The sequence below is a fragment of the Meriones unguiculatus genome, chromosome 18 (assembly GCF_030254825.1).
Source record: "Meriones unguiculatus strain TT.TT164.6M chromosome 18, Bangor_MerUng_6.1, whole genome shotgun sequence".
Classification (NCBI taxonomy): Eukaryota; Metazoa; Chordata; class Mammalia; order Rodentia; family Muridae; genus Meriones; species Meriones unguiculatus.
In genome coordinates, this window is record NC_083365.1 from 25,531,009 (window position 1) to 25,549,632 (window position 18,624).

An 18,624-nucleotide genomic window follows, 5' to 3' on the forward strand; every position below is an offset into this window, starting at 1 on the left:
TAGGGACGCCACGAGAGATCCTTCTCAGTTTGAACTTTATCAGGGTCTACGCTTAATCAATAGGGTATTGGAAAAAGAATTAATTACTAAAGCAGAATAAAACAGCTGCATTTTAAACTAAGGATCCATCAATTCCGTAATCTTCCAGTTACAGGCTAGGTGCCGCGAGGATTTCAGCCTATGTAATGAGGAACCCGGGGACTTTGCTCCTGAACAGGCTGGGAATTCACATTATCCTGTTTCAGCGATTTGTCATTAGTACAACTCATTTCTCCTCTCCCGTACTACATACACACAGCTCGTATGTATTTCATGTTCTGTGGAACCCAGAAAGTTCCCACATTCAGGGGAGGGAGGGTGTGAAGGTGGAAATCATCGCACCCTGAGAAAGAGTCTTAGCCTAACCGGACCACCTCACTCTGCAAGCTGCCACAGGAGTGGGTCGGGACCATACCCCCAACTCCATTGTGCACTGGCTGGGGCTCAGGACACACAGGGTGGACCCCAGCTTGGAAATGTTTCATCTGTGATTTCCATAATGGTGGATTGCAAGGAGGGCTGAAGAGGGTTATGGGAGATGAATTAGGTTTTTAGTGAGCTCATTAGGGAGGCAAACAGTTGAGACGGCAAGGCGGGAGAGGGCCTGTAATCAGTTCTGTTCTTTGTTCCCTGCCTTGGGGGACATGTTTCGAAAAACTTCATTGCAGGGGCTGCCCAGCCTGGCTTCAGCCAGGCTGCCATCCTGGTGGCTGACTTGTTGATTTCTAAACCTCTTAATTCATTTTTTTTTTTGTTGTTCAATTTAATCTTTTCTTTCTGAAGGAAAATTAGTTGAATGTTAGCCCTCTCTGCACTATTCACCTCTTAAATTATGCTCATTTTGAAGAGCTTGTTATGCCTGAATAAACATGAAATGGCTTGGCGGTTTCCCATCCAAGGCACACCCATTTTAACACCATGTATTTACCATTCCTGGAAATGTCTCATTAACTTCTGAAAATCTGCGAGCGTGATATTTTGGGCTACTGTAACACACCTCTTGGCAGCCACATAAGGCAGTTTGGTTAATGCCTCGTAATATCCATTTTTATTCTCAACATGAAGAAAGACTCTCTATAGAAAATTGATGCAGTTTGCTCTGCTAATTTTCATGCTCATTCCAATTAATTTAACATGACCCAGATTTTCTTCCTCGGGCTCATCCTGACTAATTAGTAAAGCAACACCTAGAACAAGTTATGTTTAATAACATTGAGGAACACTAGTTGTGAGTGATTTTGATGCTAATAAAGATATTCACTGATGGGGCAGATATTTTATGGCAATTACGGTATGTGATTTGGAAGTCCCAATGTGCTGATTGGGGTACAGAAAAGCTAGCAATGGGAGATGATGTTGTTTTGAAGATTTCTAGAGCACCTCAACAAAACACTGGAGCCAGTTACATCATTTATTTATTTATGTTTTTTTTGTTTGTTTGGTTGGTTTTTTTGATAGAACAGGCAGAGCTGTTAGGTGATTCCGTATAATGGGAGGGGTGGAGTTGCAGGGTTGCAATCCTGACCCATATTCACTAGGCCAAGTGTCCAGAACTTACTGAACCTTGGCGAGAGAAGAAAGGCCATCAGGGGCATCAGAGAGGCTCCGTGGTTGGAGGGAAGGAGCAGCTTCCCCACCTCTGTGGCTGAAGTTCTTTTATCACATTTTTGTCAGTTGAGATGAATCAATTGTACGGCTGCAAGGCTGAAGTGACAGTGCTGCGGCCTAAAGTTAAGTGATGTGGTTTAGCGTGCGAGTGGATAAGACCTCTTCCCAAGGAGGGCAGTTGAAGGTAAGGCCCTAGGAATAACACGCGCACGCACACGCACACACACGCACACACACACACACACACACACACACACATTTGCAATTTTTTTCCATTGATCAACCACAAAATCTTTAGCTGAACGATTCAGTATGGCAGGGCAGTGTTACAAAGGGTTTTTAGAAGGATGGAAAGTTCTAGAGAGACACCGCTATATCAGGGAAGGCCACTATAAGATAGTCTACTGCAGTGTGCCTGCTGGTGTCCATGCCAGAAGTGGACAGAGGATGTCTTCCTCTACTGTCCTCCACCTTACTTTTGGAGACAGGATCTCTTACTGAACCCAGAGTTCACTGATCTGCTGACTGGCTGGCTAGGAAGCTCCAGGAATCCACCTGTCATTCTGTCTCAGTACTGGGGTTTCTGATGTGACTTAGGTGAGTGCTGAGGATCTGAAATCAGGGAATGTTTGTACGTCAGCACTTAATGCACTGAGCCCTCTCCCCCAGTCCCACTGTAACATTTTAAACGAGGTCCCTGTGGTCCCTATCTCAACCACTTGTTATTGAAGCCAGTTGCCTAACCTCCTTAAGCCTTGAGTCCTTCATGTACAGAACAAAAGTCCCCCCTGCTACAATTGTTTGAATGAACTGTGGTCATTCATGCGACTTGCTAGCAGAGTGTCAGAAGAAGGTAAATGCTCAATAAATATGATTTTGTATTAATACTGTTTTTATCAGAGAAAATGTCTAGAGTAGAAATTTCTCTAGAGATGCCAAACAGAATCGGTGCTTATCACTTCCCAATGCTAATTACTATTGTTAAGGTCTGAAATTTGAGTTGACAAGAATACTTCTTTTTTTAACTGACTGTTATGAGCAGACTCCTTATCACATTCCTGTCTAAAAACATAAACAGACCCCCACCTCCTGACCGCTCCTTGGTAACTTACCTCTGTGTCAAGCCACTGATTGCTTCCTCCTAGGTGAGGACTTCCATTGTTGGATTCAGCTCCACCCGGACCTTGTATTGAGATGGAAAAAGAAAATAGTTTAAAATTGTGTCAGCAAGGCTAGGCACAGCAACAAGAATAAACAAATTAAAAATTAGACAGACCAGCCTGGTTTAGTGACCCACGCCTGTAATCTTCATACTTGGAAAGCTGGCGTGACAGGATTGCCAGGAGTTTGAGTCCAGCCTGGATGGCATAGTGACACTGTCACAAAAATAAAGAACAGTATGATAATTGATAATGAGCTAAAAATACTGCTTTGCAGAACTGCTCTTTGAGTAGATAAAAAATAAAATCATCAAATAATCACACATTTCAGGTAATTTAACCCAATAATGTTCGTGGACCATAAATCATAGACTACAAAGGCACTTCACGTAGGACAAGAGATCAAAACAGTTTCACCTCACTTTCCATCTCTGTCAAAATGAGTGTCATGGTCTGTATTCCTTGCCCTTCATAACGGTAATCCGTTATTAAAAAAAAAAAAATCAGTCATATATATGGAGGGAGGTAGGGAAGGAGGGAACAAGAGAAGGGGAGAGAGAGAATTTTTACCCAAGAATCCCTGTTTTAAAGTTGCATTGTGAGCCTCACAGTGGAACAGTCCAGTAATTCTTTCCAGTAATTATTACAGGATAGGTGATACGTAGCAAATGTTAACCCTATTTTCTTCCTGAGTGACACATCAAGCTATTACGAAAGCTCCATTTTTTTGTGTGTGTGTGTGTGTGTGTGTGTGTGTGTGTGTGTGTGTGTGTGAAAATTCCACAGAGGTCATAATATTTTCTCAAGTGAAACCATCCTTTAAGTGTTAGGACACTTTTCATGTTTCTGGTCATTTCAACAATACAACGCTTCTTAGAATTTCGAATTTGCCTTAAAAAAATCTTTGAACTCTCACGAGTAGTAAAACTTGAAACATGAATAAACGAAGAAGTCATTACCAGGGTAAGTGGAGTTGCGGGATGTAAATTGGACAGCTGTCATTTAGCCCAGGGAAGACCCTCTGTGAGCAAGGGTTTTGCGGTGGGGAATGAAGCCAGCGGTTACTAACTGGTGGCAGGAATTGTGTTGTACTGGGTCAGCAGCGAATTCCTCACTCAGATGGTGTCGAGTCAGCTGGTTTTTTAATTTGTTATCTTCTCAAGAGTACATTCACCGACTTTATCACTGAGAAGAATGACTCCCTAGCCTGTGTGATCAAGATCCGGAAATGTGCTGGCTCAGCGCAGGAAGGCTGGACCGCCATGTGATTGGTGGCCCTCGGATCTGTCTGGTCTTGCGGCAGAAGATGCTTGTCTTCTCATAGGCTGGTTTCTACAGGTGTATGAGTAGACCTACTGAGAGAGCAAAACCTTTCTTTCCTTCCCGGGCAAGTGGTTGAGCATCCTTTCCTCTCATACGTTGTGTGTGGCCGGCGTTGTCTTTCTTTACGGCTCAGTTTTTAGGCAGATAACAACAGCAAAAGGAAAATCAACTCTGGCCTTTGAGCCATTTGATATACAAATGGCACAAGGTTTCCGTCTGTTTGTTTTTTCACCGGGCATCAGTATACAACTGCACTGCCCAGGGCAAAGCCACAAGCCACTTTTCTCTCTGTGCCTTCCTTTCTCCAAGTTATTAATTCTGTTTTTGTAAGGGAGGAGAGGCCGTGTGACACGTGACAACACAGACATGAGTTCAAGATCGGACTACTGGCAAGCACATGTGACTTTACGACAGTTTCTTGTAGGGAATACGGTATCAGACTGACTGTCCGGAAGATCAACTGGAGCATTGTATAGCATGTCCTTCCATCTTTATCTTTTGGCCTCAGGGGTTACCTGAAGACACTGTGTAGGCCTTTGCCTGCTTGGGAAGAGTGAGATAGCACTGAATTTCCCCAAAGAGTTTCAAAGAAAATACTCACTGAAGAATCATGTTGTTACCTTGGAAACTATCACTGACGTATTCTTAACACGAGTAGTTGGTTTTAGGTAGTATGTCTCACAAGATGATTTGGCTAATAGAGAAAAGTAGTTTTTAATTAAAATCTGCAAGATGCTTTCTGACCACTTGATTTACGCCTCTGTGAATTAAAGCTGCTTGTATATGAACCAAGAGGTCCGTGGGTATCAGGCTGAGTGAGTCTGTCTGCAGCATCTTTCAAACGCTGCACCCGGTCACTTTAAACTTTCAAAACATCCCCACTCCCACTCCTCCACATCCCACTGACATCTGTGGTATGCCAAGCAACATGTTTTTCAGAGATTTGAGTATAATTTGCTTTTTTTTTTTAATAAACTTTACTGGGGCAAAATTCCCCTGCCAAGATTTCTTCAACTTAAAACGGACAGCCAATGAATCTGAGCACCTCTGTCCATTTTTGCTAGAGCAGTCCCATCGCTTCCGAAAAGTTTATTGTGTTTCTTCAGAGTCTGTCCTTCCCTTTGTGTGTGTCCTCTGGCCATGACTGACCTGCTTTTGGTCATGAGTATTGGTTGGCATTTTCTAGAATTTAATGTATTTGAAATCATACGCGGGTCTTGCGTTCCTTTGTTTAACTTCTTCCACTCAACATAATGACCTTGAGATGTGACAGCCGGCAGGCTTCCTTGGTTTATTCCTGTGTGTTGATGGATAGTATTTCAGACGGCGCACTTCTGTTTACTTACTCAGATTGTTTCGTTTTTAAGGAAATAATCAGGTGAGCAGGCCATTGTTCCAAATGTTGGGCCGCCCTGCTCTTCATCGTTTTAAGGAACCTTTATTTTGTTTTTAGTTATGTGAGTGTGTAGGGGCTATGTGCATATGAGTGAGGGCATCTGCAGAGGCCACAACGGGAAGTGAAGTCAGGTCCCCTGGAACTGGAGTCACAGGCTATTGTGTACTGCCTGACCTGGGTGCTGGGAACTGAACTTGGGTCCTTTGTAAAAGCTGTACCTACTTCCAACTGCTGAGCCATCTCTCCAGCCTCTCTTGTATCCTTTACCGCTTATTTCAGTAATGTCACTTTGCCCACAGATGATGCCTTTGAAATGTATGACATACCAAGCCTATGGACAATTTTGAGCTCTTAGGGACCAGTATTCCAGGAGCTTCTGTTACCAAATTTTAAATATAAGCCTAGAAAGTTCATATACACATTCCAGTGAGTCATTTATTTAATTGGTCATTAACAGTTTAGACAAAACCAACACCTAAACTCCTTAAGCAAAGTTCTAGGAAATACAGAGGGAGAAAAAAAGATATGGTCCACGAAGACTTTACCGTAAATTCAGTAACTAGGTAGAAAATATAGGAGTGCTGACTGTGTGTGTGCATGTGCGTGTGTGTGTGTGTGTGTGTGTGTGTGTAATTCCTTGGGGATTATTTTTAGTTCAAGTGTTGGAGGAGGAAATAACTTAGCCTAGAATTCTGTCATGATGTGATACAATTGAGGATGAGAAGGATTAATTTTAGCAATAAACTCCCATCTATTTTTGGCCATCCATATCTTTATAGTGTAAACAATATAAACCCCATCCCAAGTGCTTCAAGTCCGTATGTTTGTCCTTACGTAAGGTGCTATGATATATTAGGAAGGGCATTAAAATCACAGTTTTTGCAAATCAGTTTAAGAAAAAAAAATATGGATATGTTCTAATTCAAGTACAAAATAGGCTTGTGTGTGTGTTTCAGGGTGCCTCACGGTATGGGGAGGGACGAACCACTCTCTTTATCACCTGTAAACCTTCTTGAGATGCACTCCACCTAGTCACACAGCACCCAGGCGAAGAGTACAGCCTGTAATTTCTTAGTATATTTCTTGGACTATGTAGCCATCAAGATGGTTAATTTTAGGATATTTTAACATTCCAACAGGAATTCCACAGCAATTAGCAGTGATTTCTTGTTTAAAGTAATTTTAGGAGGTCTCATGTCAGTGCTTCTTTAGTTCATAGGCTGTGTGCAACTTAATCAACTTGTGAAATCTCCGATTATTCTTATTAGACAGATTCATTATTTATTTCCCCAGAGTTAGAACATAAATACCATGTATATTCATTTGCGCTACATTATAAAACCGTATCTCCTTGTTCTCAAATCACGACACTGGACTGCTTTAAAACACCCAGCTTAAATGGGATGTCGAAATAACGAAATGGGATGCATAATAACTTCATTTAAAATGTTAATGACTTAAGTTAGACATTTCTTAGACAGAAAGTTAGCATTCTACTGAGAAACACCGTTGTGAAAATATTCTTTGGAAAAAAAATATAAGTTGTACTTTTCTAATAATTAATAGGCCTTAAACTTGTCATTCTTTTTAAAAAGTATTCAGTTATAAGTGTGGTTTAGCCAACTTGTCCTCCCACCATTTAGCAGACTGAGGCACAAAGATTATAAGTTTCAGGCTAGCTCACGATACACTAGAAGACTTTGCCATAAAAATAGATAGATAGATAGATAGATAGATAGATAGATAGATAGATAGATAGATGATAGATAGATAGACAGATAGATAGATGATAAATAGATGATAGATAGATAGATAGACAGATAGATGATAGATAGATAGATAGACAGATAGATAGATGATAAATAGATGATAGATAGATAAATAGATAGATAGATAGATAGATAGACAGACAGACAGACAGACAGACAGACAGATAGAGGGGCTAGAGAGATGGATTAGTGGTTAAGAGTACTTGTTGCTTTTCAGAAGACCCATGCTTGGTTCCCAGCACCCATGTTGGTACCTCACAGCTTTAAAGGGGCCCTGGCACCCCCTTCTGGCCTTTGTGGGCACCCAAACTCATACCCATACACACATGCACACAGACATACAAATGAAATTAAAAATGAATAATCAAATAAATATGCTCACTCAAACTAGTTAGCCTCATTATTAATCCCAGTTTTCCCCCCTGCATGCAGCCATGGTGGTCTCCTATGAGCGTCCTACAAGCGCTGTTGAGGGCATCTCAATGCAGTTGTCTTAGGAAGTAGGTTTAGAGAGATGGCTGGCTTTGCTCTTGACACACAGGCTTATTGCAGATGCATGGCGGCTGTTATTTAACAATATTAATTTCAAAGTTGTGCTTTTATGAAAACGGTCTATTATTTTCACTTTACAGTAATTGGTGTGACATAGATGTAATTGTTTGGAAGTCTGTTGTAGGTCTCCTTGAGCTGCTATCTGCTGTTACACGTTCAGAGAAAAACATAAACTAAAGGATCCAAATTTATCAACTGTCTTATATTACAAAACACTGTCCTTACGGATTTTTTTTTTCCTGTAAAAAATAGCAACAATGAGGCAAGGACTCTAAAAAGGAAACGTCATAATTTCTGCTATGGTTAAGTTTGCTTTTAAAATATTGTAGCAAATTTTATTATCAGTTCATAATGTTTAATTAAATGTCATAATATGCTAAAAATGACAAAGATCCAAAATTCTGTAGTTATACTCTAATATGTACTTTCGGTATAGTTAATACGTTCTGGGAGCAGATTAACTGTAGCCTTGTGTCAGTAAGAAAATGTTTAAAGTTTACTGTATGCCAATGGGTTTTCCTAGGTAGGGAATGCTTTTTGTAAATATAAAGGCCCTATCTTTGCATGAAAGACCTGTTGATTCCAAGATGTTAGCCAGCTATCTTTACCAAAACACTTTCGAATGCTAAATATAGTCCACTTCGGTTAAATATGGATGTTTTAAAAAAGAAAGTCCCAGTAAATCTGCAACAGAAGGACATTTTGTGTGACAATATTTTGCATGATTAAAAATTTAAACAGAATAACAGCTATTTATATTTACAGTTACATGTGAGTAATTACTAAAGCAGACAAAATACTTAGAGCATAATTTAATAATGTTTTCCTCTAGCAAAGGTGCCAAAATTGTTATTTGCATAATTTTTCACTATTTGTACTGAAACAGCTAAGGAAAATTGGGAAGCCATGCCTCCCAGCCACCTTTTTTTCTTCTTTGGGAAATATGAGGAAGCGACTCCTAGGTCATAACACCTCGTTTTTGTACAGTTTTTCTTAAACATTGAAACCCTCATGTCAAAGCCATCAGGTGAAGGAGACAAGATCCATTCAAACTTTCTCTTTGGGGGTCTTTATTTCAATGGTCAGTCCTAGCCCAACTTCAAGGCTCCTAATTATAACATTTACCAGTTCAAAGATTAACCTCCGGAGAGGGGCATTCTGGGCTGTTGGTAATTTGATCAGCTTGGTCCTCTGTGGGTCCCTTGCTCTGGTTCTTTGTATCACAGGAGGGAGATGGTATCTGGCGCATTCCTAGGATAACTGGAAGATAGCAGCCTCTGCATTTAGGGCTGAAGGATTGTGAACTCTGTTAGCTAAAATGCCACGCTAGGGAAGCCAGGCGAACGTTAAAACGGCTTCAGCTGGAGGTAGTGCAGTTCAATAGAGTCAAATTTGAGAGCTGGGACCCGAGTGGACATTTGTCCCTGCTTCCTACCTTAATAAAAGCTGAGTGTTAACTGTGGAAAAGGGCATTTGAGAGGTCACTAAAAATGAATCATTAGAGTGCCCAGAAGGACTTTATTATGATGTACTGGGGTAAGTCCAGAAGGTATTCGGCACATTCCTATCAGGTAGCAGAGGAACAAGCTCGCCCTTTTATCCTGCACCGCAGAGGCTCTGCAGTCTGCTGAGCTGTAATGGCAGAGGGGCATGCATCCCATTGGATTCAGGCAGTGCTCTGTCGAGCATCCCGTGGGAGCGTTAGGAGAGTATATACCCTTTCTTAAGATATTCTAAAATTTGTTACTTAGCTGTCTATATGTACACACGCGTGCACGCACACCCCACATCTATATCTTTCAGAGGCGAATGAATGAAATATATATATATATACTTCAAAATGAGGATAACCAAATGAAGTGGAGAATAGACCAAACATCTTGCCAGCTTCCCTTCACTTCAGCTATAAAGGATTAGCAAGTCCCAGTCAATAAACAAAGCCCTTTTATGGCTCCTAGCGGGTAAATTGAGGGGACTGATTTGGTCAAGGACCAGTATGAGGATGTTTCTGTTCAACAGCTAACAGGATTCAACATGCTATGGAAAATACAGGCATGCAAAACTATACTCCGACACTCACGTTGCCAGCTAAAGCCTAAAACACAGCCACATTTACATATGTGTCCATCTGTCTGTTTTTACACTTTATTTTTCCAACCAGTGGGTGAAGTGGTTTTCATCCAAGCTGCAGTCTGATTTTTTTTTTTCCCTCACCCACCATTTCCCATTCTATCCTATAGATGCATATTTTAAAGTGTGCGCTGTTTATCCCTGGACAAGCATTTGCATAGCCTTTGCAGAGACCTGCCCTTTCCTCTGGGAAGTTGGGCCCTCCCTGTAGATCTGTCCACTCTGCAGCTGCCCACATGGGCTAGAGCATCTCAGGATGTCTCCTGAGCAGTCGGTATCCCCCGGGGGTCTCATCCTGTGCCCCCATGTCTGGCCTGGGTTGTGCTGCCCCAGTCACAATTGGGGGCGAGCCAGCGGGGAGAATGGAAGTGCTTTGGCTCTCTTCAGTGGAGAGCCTACGTAAATCCTATGTAAATAGAGAGAGGACGACGAAGAATGTGCCCCCGCAGCTCTGAGCTTCTGGAGCCATTTGGGGCTGAATTTGCTAAATGCTGCTTATACCGCCTGAGAAGTTGAAGAGAAAGGACCATAAAATCCCCCTCTCTTTCTTTCCCTTTCTGTTTGTCCTCCCTGGGGGAGGAGAGAGGGGGGTGGTGTTCAGGACCAGGGAAGCCGAGGTAAGCCTATGAAGACTTGTTTTTTCAGTGTTCTTTAGAGTGTGAAAAAGGTGTCCAGGGTCACTGTCCCCTCTTTAATGTCGGAAAACCCACACAGTTAGTAAATGTTGCATGTAAACGAAAACGTTCATCCCTTCTGCTTCCTTCCTTGCTTGTGGGCCATGAACTAGTCGCTTGAAAAAAAAAAATCACAGAAAATTTTCACTTGAACGTGTCCAGAAGGTTAAGCTCAGCAGGAGCGTAAGAGATCAGTGATTAGCACATGTCACTGCTGCCCTGGCTTTCCCTGAATTTCTGGGTGTACTCACCACCCCAAACTATGCTGAGGTGGAAAATAATAATAATAATAATAAATTGCCTGTGGAAAAACATTGACTTTGCTGATGGTTCTTGGAAAGCAGCTTTTGCAAGGCTTTCTTCTGAAACAGAACCAGACTGAAGCTTCCCCTCCTCTTCTTTCTTCTTATTTGAAATCTTGGTGCAGTTTTCTCAGTGGGAGGCCCTAAATTAAACTCCTGGAAGGACCCCCCTGACAACCGGCAAGAAAATATCTTTTGACTGCTAGTACATTTTAATCTTGTTTTCTAAGTACTATATTAAGAGGGAAAGAGGATCAAGAAATAAAAGAACATTAGTCCACAAAGTACTGTGTGGCATTCAGATGGCTTCAGGGTACTTTCTTTTTAACCACAGTGCTGCTACTCACCCAAAGTGCCTGGGCAGTGTGTGCCTCCCTCTCTGCCAGCATCCCTCTTTCCAATGGAAAAGGCAAGGTTTGCAATGGGGTTACCATCCTCTCCACGGACGAGCCATGTCACATGTCCTGTCCACGTAGCACTCTCTGGGGAGGACCAAACATAGTTCCACACTGTGCAGTACAGAGCCTGCTGTGGCCCAGTACCCAACAGGGCAGGGAGAGTGGAGGGAGGAGGCCCGGGCTCGAAACAGGGTATAGTCTTCTCAGATCTAGGGGTTTTGCTACCAGTGCATTTACCTTACATTTGAGGTGAGAAATGAATAAAGCATGGGTCCTTTCTCAGACATGTACCTTCATGACAGCATCAACTGAAAGCAGCAGAAGAAACTGCCCAGGGAAGTCAAGAATGTAGAACACTAACTCTGGGCCTGGAAGCATAGCTACAAAAGAGACCCCCCCCCCTTACTCCTAGGACCTGAAGGCTGACTAGGAGTTTGCTAGCAAAGAAAGAGGGAGCAGGAAATAAAAATGAAGAGAAAGGGCACACGAGGCTTGGAACCTTCAAAGGCTCCTTGACTCAGTTTTGAGATCTTGGCTGATTTTCCTGTTTACAAAATCAGTTAATGTGAACTTTAGATCTAGAAGGAAAAGATGACCTTCCAGATAATAGATACTCTTGTTTTTGTAAAGATATTCACCTAGCTTTTTCTCGGCTCATGTTTGTTTGTTTTTTAATTAAAAAAAGTGTATGTATTTGTTATGTTGAGATACCTGGACATGTCACTCCTGTAGAGGTCAGACTTGTGGGAATCACTTCTCTCCCCTTATTGTGATTTTCATGGCTCAAACATTGGTTATCAGACTGAGTGCCAGGTGTCTTTTCTAATGAGCCATCTTGCCAGCGCTTGTGTTTATGTCTGAATGCATTGTCACACAATCTCTTTTTGTGGTATAAAGATAAATGAGTATCCTGGGCCTGTCTCCTGGGATTGAATTCTTCAGGGTTGAGGGATAATCTAGAATCTAGCTTCTCCATCCTCTCTTCTTACTGGTCCAGCATAGCATGAGGGAGAGTGAAGAATGGAGCATAGGCTTACAAGGTCAAGTGCTTGTTTCAGTCTCTTTCTGGGATTTCTTACAAATGACTTCATTTCTCTGAGTCTTGGTTTTTCTTTCCGTAAAATGGAATAATAGTAATGCTTTCGTTCTTTCGTTCTTTCTTTCCTTTTTAGTGAAGATTTTAACTATGAGTACAACATTGTGAGTACAAATAAAGGTAAATGTGTGGGGAAGAAGATCATGAAAGTGAGAATCCTAGGAGTATGAACATTGAACATTCCTGTTGAATACACATGTTTAGGAACTGTGTAAACACGTGTATGCACATTCAATGTTCTGAGCTCACCTGAAAAAATAGTTCATCTGCAGACACCTTGGCAGTTTTATACAGATTGCACAACTTTGTAAGTATTCTATAAAGACACAGACAGACCCATACATACAGACACACACAGACACATACACACACCTATGCACATGTTTATAGTCACACATGTTATATACCAGCATTTGTGTGTTCATGAATAAAACATCTAAACGCTAGAAATGATGTGTGTAGAAGGCATTGTTTTCTATTCACCTGTCTTTCTACCTAGATTATCTATCAACCATCTATCAATGAATAGTACCTCCGGCTACCGGATCATCTGTCACTGACCTTGTCAGAGTCTTCCCCTGGCCCTGAACATGTAACCACAAAAATTCCAACTCAAGCCAAGTAGTGGTAGCACATGTCTATAATCCCAGCATTTGGGAGGCAAAGCCAAGTAGATCTCTGAGGTCAAAGCCATCCCAGAGTCTAGATAGTGACTTCCAGAATAGCTAGAGAAACTGTGTCTCAAAAAACAAACAACAACAAAGGAAATTCTGATTCTGCATGGATTGTACGTGAAGCCCTCTCAGGCCCTGGATGGCTTGCAAAGAAAAGTATGCCCATCTTCTTTTTGGCCAACCTGGGTCAGAGCTCACATAGTTTCAGCTGTTGCATCCTAAGATTAATCCTTTTCTGGGACTTAGGCCTTTTTTGTAGCTTTGGGCCTCCTTCGATGTGTGATTAATATGAGGGTTTAAACAAAATAATGCTTAGAGAAGTAAGAGCTACTTCACAGGGTCATGAGAGAGGCTGTGGTAGGGGAGTGGGCTCTAAGAAGTTATGCCTAGAATCAGGTTTATCATTGATCACAGAAAGCTTTGGTAACTTGGGCATCATAGCGTCAATGTCTACAGGAAATAAGTTATGTTTTAAGACATGCGGAAAGGAGACCATGAGAATTCTCCGTGGTCTCCTGTAGTGTTAGATACATTCTAACACATCTTCCCTGGTTTTATTATGTATCTACTCCAAATTTTCCAATGGATGTGCAGATAGATATTGACTTTGAAGTAAAGGGAATGGGCACAGCATGCGAATGAGGGGGAGTGTGTTCTTGGCTCGAGTGCTTTTTGTGGCCAAGGGTTTTAGAGATGGCTTTTTCTGATGTAGGGTCAACTAAGGATCCTCTCCTACTACGCCCATGTCTAGCTTCATTCACTGGATACATAGTGATGGATATGGACTTGAGTTTCTGGAATATTCAGGGTGTCTTGGGATTGAGCCCTCTGCCTTGCTCTGCCTTGGGGCAGGTGCCTCTGTAGCTACCAGTCAGAGCAGTGCCTGAGCTCTGAGAACACTCAGCTCAGCCCAGGAAAGAATGTGGGATTTCCTTTGGAGCATGAATGTAAATCCAGCCAGAGAGTCTTAAAACAACAGAAGGATGCAGAGATTAGAGCAGGCCTCCAGACAACAACAGGGATAGCAGCCTAAGGGGATATTCTCAGAGCTTTGCAGCTGAAGAGGGCATCAGACCACCTTGCAGCGCTTACTAGTGCTCAGACCAACGGACCCCACACCTGGCACTTCCTAGCCACTAGGTCTTGAGTAGATCTGGGGATCTACCTGTTTTTTAACTGATGCCTAAGCTGATGAACTTCACTTTTAAGAGCCAGGATTCCAGTTCTGTTTCACATAAGCACGAGCTGATCCTGGGAACGGCCAGGAACCCAAATCAGTCTGGAGGCCCGTTCTAATCTCTGCAGAAGGCCCACATGTACTCACAGTCACCATGACCACTTCTCCTAACCATGGAATAGTAGAGTACTCTTCCTGGGAAACATTTAATTTCAAGGCAGGTTATCCAAATTTACGGACCAGCGCCACTGAGTTGAGAAGATTGCTCAATTGGTAAAGTGCTTGCTGAACAAGCATGAAGACCCAAGTTTGTGTTCCTAGCACTCCCAGAAAAAAGCTGGACACATGTCTGCATCTCAGTGCTGGGGAGGCAGAAGGTAGAGGCAGGATGGCCCCGTGGCTTGCTGGCCAGCCAGTTGCCAAATTGGCAAGCTCTAGATGCAGGGAATGACCCTGTCTTAAGAATGTGGTAGAGAGCTGGTAGGATGGCTCCATGAGTGAGGGTGACCGCTGTGCAAACGTGTGGACCTGAGTTAGGATCCCCAGCAGACGCCTACAAAGATGGGTGTGGCTGTAGTGTCTGCCACCTGTGCAGTGTGGAGGGCACAGACAGGGGGATTACAGGAGCTTGCTAGCCGTCAGACTAGCTCCAGGTTCACAGGAAGGCCTTATCTTAACAGAATGTAGCAGAGAGCAGTAGAATAGGACACCCGAAGTCCTCCTCTGGAACATGTATACCTTTGCACGGATGCGAGCATTTCCACTTCACGTGCACATACTCATACCTCCCCACCGCGCACACAAGCGCACATGCACTCACAGAAACAATACGTGAAATAATAAAATCAAATCAACTTTAAGAAGGAAAAGGCGGGGCCTTTGAGTTGGCTCGGCGGGTAAAGTAATTTGCTACCTAGTCCAACCACCCAAGTGTGATACCTGGAGAACAGTGGCGGGAGGATGGAGCTCACTCTAACCTCTACATACACACCTCACCACAGCTGTGTGTAAGCGAATCCCCAAAACTGGCTTACAATGCAGCCTTGGGCCCAGGATTCAATGAGTCTGGGGTGAAGCCTTGGGACCTTCAGGAGTCTCCCTCATGGTTTATTATACTTGAAGCCTTGTGTGCCCAGTGGCCTTGAGTGTTACTTCTCATGTTTATACATATTATATCTTACTAATGTATACCTGATCTGAATATCTTTCCCAAAACTTAGAGCATCATCTTGGTCAAAGGATTAGCCATCTTCAAAAGGAAACCAACAGCTTTTCTTCTTTTTTCTTTCATCAGAGACGAGAATTTGGTAGCAATATAGTCACCCACATAGGTTCTGGGAGCACTAAGGTCTCAAGCACTAAACTCCCAAGGAGCACCATTCCTGGTGTATTTAAGAAGTGAGTCTGTTCATGCAAGCAATCCACCAGCTACCAAGAACAGCCCTTAGGTGCCCTGTGGGTTCAGTTCCCCAGTGTGACCATTGTCAGAGAGAGGAAAAAGCTTTGGATAAGTCCTTCAGTCCTTCACACTTCCAACAAATGGTCCTGTCGTTGACGTTAGCCAGCTAGGTAGGACCAAAATAAGGAAGAGACAGTTCTTTTCCATGAGGCTTCTACAGTATGGAATTGTAACTTCAGGGGTTGATGTCTGCTCTGTCCATGTTTTCTCTAGCACACACACTGTGCTGGGGTACATGCCCTCTCCAGCACAGTAACTAGATGAAAGCCCAGGGCAGTGATCAGCCACCTTGGTCCACACAGCCTTGAAACAAGAAAGCAATATCCAACAGTACCAGCGGCTTAGCGTCAACAACGCCTACACACGTTCTGTTTAGGTTTAGAACACGGAATTGCCCCTTCAAACATCTTCTTCTTCATGTTGCTCTTAGCACTTGGTGCTAGACTTGGTTTGTAGTTCAGGGGGGAAAGATGATGGTATTTATTGTTGGATTTAGGAAAGAAAAATTCTTCCTTTTGTAGAGATCTAAAGACTAGTATTAAAAGTCTTTTATCCTTATACATGTATGAAATTGTCAAACTTAATAAAAAAGCATCCTGTTCAGTATCTAGTTATTAATGTAAAACCAGACATGTTTTTGTTTATAATTATTTATGACACTGATCTAAATTCAAATATTTCATAACATTTTTACCAAATGGACTGCTTTCCATTAAAATTCATTAAAGCTTCTCTTTCTTCAGTTTCAGCCCGTCATCAAAGGATGCTCACGCTCACTACATTTTTTTTCTGGAACTAAATATGGTGAATCATATAGTCTGAGGGTGTTATCAGCCCCCTTTCCTTTTAAACAAGAGAAAATGCACCACGGAGTCACTGCCTCTCATTTTTTAAGGTCATTGATTGGGTTCAAAAGGCAAATGCCTTTTTTTGCGTTGAACTTCCTTCAATTAAGCCATTAACCTTTTGCAATAAGTGTATTCAAAAATCTATCAAAGAAAGCTAAATGAGATTTTAACAAAATCCTGACAATTTCAGCTTAAACATATACACAGAAACCATATGTGCTTAGGAAGAAATATATACACACAGGCATTGTTTACAGAGTGTGTTTTTCTATTTGGAAGACAGTGAAGGAAGAGTTACTCCAGACATAATCTGAAACGTGCATTCAGAGAGCCACAGAGACTCCACAGCAAGAGACAAAGATATCTCTATCCACAGTGTGGAGACAGACAGACATACTGGCTTCAAACTTGGACTTGCAATGTGAATGTGGATTTTTTTTTTTTTTTTTTTTTTTTTTTGCTACTGCTTTTCAAAATCGCCTCAGGCTACAGAACAGCACCTCAGATCCCCAAGGCCCACTGCCTGGCTCCTAATAGCCACTCTCCATCTGTGTCACATGAGCAGATGATGAGATCGCTCCAGTGTCTGTATTTTGGAGAGCACATCCACCCAGGTGAAAATGCTGGGGTTGCCAAGGAGCAGTCAGAAGCCATTAGTGTGGGTGAGAATTTGCCTTGCAGCAGTTTCTTGGCACAGTGGAAACTGTGTGCACACGTCCCCATGCAGGCTTGGGCATGTGTGTGTGTGCGCGTGTGTGTGTGCAACCCCCAGACAGATGTACATGGGTGTGCAGGGAAGGTCAGCAGATGAAGACTAGATTCTATATATCCAGTATTCAAAAGCTAAAGGATTTTTCTTTTCCTGACCACATATTTGATTATTGGGGGGGACTCTCTTGCTCTGTATATATGAGTCCCCCCCCGCCTCTCTGTTGCTATCTCTGTCTCTCTCTCTCTCTTTGTGTGTGTGTGAGAGAGAGAGAGAGTGTGTGTGTGTGTCTGTTTCTCTCTCTCTTTTTATCAGAACAGAAGGCAAAGAAAAAGAGAACAGCAACTTAGGGGTCATGCTCTAGTGTTTGGGCAGATGGAAGGGAGCTGCTTTGCCTTGGGGCAGGGTGGCTGTAACGAAGTGGCCTGTCAGTCTGTAAATAGTGAGGGTCATCCCTTCCATGTGATGGAGGGGATCGCATTGCAGTGAAAATGGAAATGTCAATAAAATTAATCTGCCAGCTCTTTGCTGTGGTTTTTCTGCTTCTCTGGTCAAAGAAGGTTGATGGTTTTTTTTTGTTGTTTTTTTTGTTGTTGTTGTTGTTGGGGTTTTTTTGTTTGTTTGTTTGTTTGTTTTTCTGGTGAGAGAGTGAAAGAAACAGGTACCAGGAAGGCCATGAGGCAGACCCAGAAGTTCTAAGGCCAGTGCCCCAGTGGGCAGGAAGTCTGGGTGGAAGACGGTTTGGGAGGAGGGAGTTGGGCTGGGGATTTGCTGGGGAGCTGCTGCATTCCTCAGGCAGCTCCGGAGTGCCCAGCTCAGGCTACATTGAGCATGGAGTTTATTGTTTTAGGCTTTCTTGGACAAGGTTTTTACTTAGCGTGGGATTTATGGCATTTACTACTAATGAATGTCTATTCTTAAATTACAAAAAAAAAAAAAAAGAAAAGAAAAGAAAAGAAAAGGAAAAAGAAAAACCATCTCAGCGCAATTCCCAGATGTCCTTCCAAGACCCCAGCTTCTTAAACACCAGCAGGGAGCATAAACTCTTCACTTCTCTGTTTTCCTCTTTCGTGTGGCTCCAGGCTAATGATGTGCAAGAAAAACACAGCCATCTATAAAGCCCCAGTGCTGTCCCCGTATTCTTCATTTATTTTGCATTTGATTATGCCACAAGTCGGATCTTGTTTCTTTCCTTTTTTTAAAGTTATTAGTTCAAATATTAATGTAGGGATATGGCATATATTGCTACTCTTGATTGATGCCTTCCCAAAAACAGGAAGACGTGCTCGTATGAATTTTAAGAAAGTAGG

At 42.5% G+C, this 18,624-nt stretch overlaps 1 protein-coding gene across 7 annotated transcripts in view; it reads left to right on the plus strand.

Annotated features, from left to right (window-relative positions):
• Meis2 (Meis homeobox 2) overlaps nucleotides 1–18,624 on the plus strand; it is a 203,288-nt gene that overhangs the window by 46,495 nt on the left and 138,169 nt on the right. The gene's annotated exons all lie outside the window — the stretch shown is intronic.